Here is a 5,524-nt window from a genome sequence, read left to right as displayed (position 1 = left end):
CAGAAACATCGACCGTCCATTTCCCTTCACGGATTTTGCCTGACCCACTGAGTTCCTCCAGCAGTTTGTCACTTTGTTATGGTCACTGCACACGTGGTTCACACGTCTTATTCAAGGGTCATTGCTTTTGCAGAAAATAAATGGATCCGAAGGCAGAGTCCAATCCTTGAGTTTTCAAAAAGCTCTGATACATCAGAAGATTCAAATATGCATTAGCAGATCAGCTGACATAGTCCTCACCCCTGACTATTTCAACAGCTGACGGAAAGGGTACTGTGTTCTCCTCTACGTCGACTTAGACTTATCTTTGTTTTAACTGACACCAAGACCCGATCACCTATCACCCCTGTGTTCTTTGTCTCCTGATTAAAGCAATATCTCAGTTTTAACGTTCTCAACTTTATTTTCAGAACCATGGTCTTTACAAACCTCCTCACATTCTGGCATCTTACTTCATCAGTAGGGGCGGTAGGGCCAGATGCAAAAGCACTAAACACTGGAACTCAACACCACTTCATCAAATCACAAACTTTGAAGCCATCACAATCTCTCTCCTCTAAAACATTTCATAAAAAGTTGTTGATGTATGTTGTACTATTCTCTGCTCACACAATCCAAATGGAGTTGGTCAGACCAGCACAAAAGTTATGGTACAGTGAGCTATGCCAATTTAAATCACATTTTCTGCAATCTTTTACGCTGCTTAAGATTTAGTACAATTGAATCAGAAGCCATCCTAAAATGGTTATGCCCTCAGGTCAAAATTACAAGATTCTACCAATTGCTCAGATTTAGAAGAGGAGCTCAATCTGCACCAATGTTCACCAGCATGGTTACTAGTTTAAAACATAACTATTGGTGCCATTATGGCTCAGAATCAGAATTATTATCACAACAAATTTCATGACATATGTCGGTGATAACAAACCTGATTCTGATTCATAATGGCACCAATAGTTATGTTTTAAACTAGTATTCATATCAAAAGTAACTCTTTGTAATTTACTAAATAACTGACTGGTATTTACCAATTAGAATGTTAAATGATTCCACATAATTCAGTGATTTTAAATCAGTTTATTCAAGGTCAAAGAATTGGACATCCGTCTTGTAACCCAGGCCACTCCCTTAAGGCTATTCAAATTTTAGCTAAATACAGGTAAATTCCAAAAGTGCATAAAAGTGACAACTGCAACCAGAATAAATACTAACCCACAGATATTTTATAATTGCTTTAAGTAGTGCTGGTGATAGGACTGAGGTCCTTCATGCTGTTGAGAGGTGATGAGAAGGTGCAAACTGGAGTTTGAAAATGGCATTAAAGTCAAATTATCACTGTACATTAACATCACAATCTGCCTGCTCTGTATGCTGGTATTGGTTGCCAGATGCTCTGGCAAAACTCTTTTCATTATGGTGTTCTGTGCATTTCCCATCAGAATAGTGCCATTGAGTTTATAAAAAGAGTACTATTGAGCTCAATTTCACTCTGAGTGAAAACATTCCCCTCAGATCCCCTCAATCCATGCAGCGAGACCAAGATAACATTCAGGTATAGGCATTTAAACGGTGAGTAACATTTGCACTGCATAAGTGACAATTATTATTAATGACTCGGATGAAGGGGTAGAAGGGTGGGTTGGCAAGTTTGCAGACGATACAAAGGTTGGTGGTGTTCTGGATAGTGTAGAGGATTGTCGAAGATTGCAGAGGGACTTTGATAGGATGCAGAGCTGGGCTGAGAAGTGGCAGATGGAGTTCAATCCGGAGAAGTGTGAGATGGTACACTTCGGAAGGATAAACTCCAAGGCAGAGTACAAAGTTAATGGCAGGATTCTTGGTAGTGTGGAGGAGCAGAGGGATCTGGGGTCCATATCCACAGATCCCTGAAAGTTGCCTCACAGGTGAATAGGGTAGTTAAGAAAGTTTATGGGGTGTTAGCTTTCATAAATTGAGGGATCGAGTTTAAGAGCCGCGAGGTAACGATGCAGCTCTATAAAACTCTGGTTAGACCACACTTAGGGTACTGTGTCCAGTTCTGGTCACCTCATTATAGGAAGAATGTGGAAGCGTTGGAAAGGGTGCAGAGGAGATTTACCAGGATGCTGCCTGGTTTAGAGAGTATGCATTATGAGGAGAGACTAAGGAAGCCAGGGCTTTACTCTTTGGAGAGAAGGAAGATGAGAGGAGACATGAAAAATGTGTCCAAAATATTAAGAAGAATAGGTAGAGTGAGCAGCCAGCACCTCTTTCGCAGGGCACCAATGCTCAATACAAGAGGGCATGGCTTTAAAGTAAGGGGTGGGAAGTTCAAGAGAGATATCAGCGGAAGGTTTTTTACCCAGAAAGTGGTTGGGGCATGGAATGCGCTGCCTGGGGTGGTGGTGGAGGCAGGTACATTGGTCAAATTCAAGAGATTACTACATAAGCATATGGAGGAATTTAAAATAGAGGGATATGTGGGAGAAAGGGGTTAGATAGCCTTAGGCGAGGTTTAAAGGTCGGCACAACATTGTGGGCCAAAGGGCCTGTATTGTGCTGTACTGGTCTATGTTCTATTTCCAACAAGAGAGTCTAACTACTTATTTTTGATGTGCAATAGAATTATCATTGACGAATCTCAACTTGAATATTCTGGAGGTCACCATTAATCAGAAACTCAAGTGAAACTGGCACATAAATACTGTGGCTACAAGAGCAGATCAAAGACTAGGTATGCTGAAGTAAATAACTTACCTCCTGACACCTCAAAGTCTTCCCATTATCCATAAGTCACAAACCTGGGGAAGATGGTGAGATGAGTATGGCTCCAACAATGCTCAAGAATTTGACAACATCCAGGACAAAGAAGTCTGGCATTCAATCCAACCTAAGCATTCATTCCTTCTACCACTCGTGCATTGTACCATCTACACAACACACTGCAGTTGCCCTCTTGATTTCTTAGGCTGTTCTGACAGCATATCACAAATCTACAACTTTTAATACCAAGAGGGACGAAGACAGCACATGAACACCACCACCTGCAGCTTCCTCTCCAAATTACACACCATACTGGTTTAGGAATATCTCTCCCTTGCTTCATTGTCACTGATTCTAAACCCTGCAATTCCCTACTCAACGGTATTGTGGGAGTACCTTTACCAGGAGAAGCGAGGTTCGAAAAGATTGCTCTGTACCATCACTTTCTCAGGGGCAATGAAGGATGGGAAATAAATGCTGGGCCCATTAATTGTGAAGAGATCCCCAAAATGAATAAATAAGGGTACTCCAAACACTGAAACTCCCATTGTCCTTTTAATTTTGCTTTTTCCCACTGAGACAAGTTTTAATCCAATCGCACTTTTCCTTGGATTCTATGTTTTTTAAATTTTCTGATCAATCTACTGTGCGACTCTGTCAAAGATCTTTCTAAAATCCACGTGATCTACATAAGATGTGCTGCAGACACACACACACTCCTTGATATCTCCTCAAGAAATACAATTAATCCAGGCACAAAAACTCCTTAAATTCATGCTGATTGTCCCTGATTATAATCGGCCTCTTTAAATGCTGATTTATGCTGCATCAGAATTTTTCCAGGAACTTGCTCACTGTTAACATTAGGCTAATTTCATGGATAAGAAGGGAAACTCATGACATGAGAAAACATGGATTCCTTCCCTTTTTACAACATTTCACACAATCTGCTCCTTTATGTGTTTTGTTAAAAGGTTAAAGCTTTAGCTGAGAATGACTATCATACTGCATTGAATCCTTTCGAACAATTTCACTCACTTACATAATCTAATAACCAGCCTTAGATGTTATGATTGTTTAATAAGGTTTGACAGAAAAAACAACAATGTATAATTATGCATTGTCCCCTGCCCTATTTTTAAAGAAAACAATTGACTACACAAACTATAAGTCATGCAATGCTACTGTCAGTGGACTGGATTATTTTAATTAAAAATAGCACTTTCAACACAATATCATTCAATGACATTCCTTGAGGTGGAAACTCACATTTTGGGGAAGTGACTGCAGGTAAGATATAGAGTTCTAATCGGCTAGGAGACAGACAAAGAGAAGGCCCTTGCACATACAAGCAGGATGGCTGAAAGCTGTAATTGCAGCTCAAGTGAAAGTGGAACAGAATGAACATTGAGGAGGAGAGAGTTTGAAAAGCAGAGGAGGGATACTGCAAGATGGAGCTGGAGACTGCTGCAGAGTTGAACAGTGTGTCTGTGAGGCAGCAATGAAGCTAGAACCACGTTTCTTAGTTAAATGTTTCTCTCTCTGGGGAGATATGTTCAGAGTTCTGACTCAGTTTATTTCGGCTGGAACTTGGAAGGGAGGATAAGAGTTTCAACAGCAGTGGGTATGAAGGATGGAAATCAATGATGTTGCGGAAATGGAAATTAGAAATTTGTCTTGCAAGTGGTTAAGATGTGAGGTTCAAAACTCAGCTCAGGATTAGAAAAGTCACTTTTCAGATTAAGCCTGCAAACAGCCAAGTTGAAAGAATAACCCATAAAAGTGGACTGCAAAAAGTGATCATTAAGGCAAATGGGTGGCAAACATTGAGAGGAAAACCAGCTCAAGTACTCTGGCAGTTTCATTCGTAAATCCTAGTCTCAAAGTTATGGACAGTTTGAACTCTGAATCGAAGAGATATGAACAACAATTAATGTGGGAAAGATTGGAATATAGCTGGTTGGCAGACATCTTTGAACATTTGGGGGAAGGGGAGAATTGGAAATTGAATAATAATTAGAGAAGATGAGTCAAAGCTGGGTCATATGAGCAAGGGGTGATAGCAGTTCTGAAAGGCAGAGGACCTAGCCTGAAAGTCAAATGACCCCAGTAGCAAGAACTGACTATGAACAAGTTGCAGGAGAGATGCTGGATCAGGAGATGCAACAACATATTTCTATCATTTGTTCTATCTTAAGCTGATGGCAATATATGAATTCCTTCCAATGCATAGTAACAAGGTTCTAAAAATCAAAACCAGATTGCTTTGCTCATTTCATACATAAAAAAAACTTTAGAAGTTTAATAAAAATAATAATTTAAACAAGCATCCTTGGTAAAATTTAATTGTTTAAATATATATGTTAGCAAGGACAGTTGGATCAAATACTTAATAGAACAAATAGACAAGTTTTCAACAATAGACAGCAAAATATTAACCTGAAATTATTTCTGAACCTGTTGGTTAGATATTACTTTAAACTTGGTGGGTCACGCAGTTTGAAGTACACTAGATGAGGGCATCTTCACTTCTTCCTTGGATTCTCCAATACAATCATGCAGATACTCTACTCTGCCTTAAGTAAAAAGTAGCCAAGCAAACAAGTAAGCAAAGCATACTGCTTTCATGTCAAAGTAAACAAGAGAAAAAGAAAATTTAAGTTTGAAAATAATCTCACCAAGTAACCTAACTGGAAACTGAACTTATTTTAATTGCCCTGTAAAATAAAAATCCAATAAATGGATTTAAGTGTCAACCACTGTTCAGATTTGAACTGATCTA

Source organism: Pristis pectinata, chromosome 7 (genome assembly GCF_009764475.1).
Source record: "Pristis pectinata isolate sPriPec2 chromosome 7, sPriPec2.1.pri, whole genome shotgun sequence".
Taxonomy (NCBI): Eukaryota; Metazoa; Chordata; class Chondrichthyes; order Rhinopristiformes; family Pristidae; genus Pristis; species Pristis pectinata.
Note: the sequence above shows the minus strand (reverse complement) of the source record.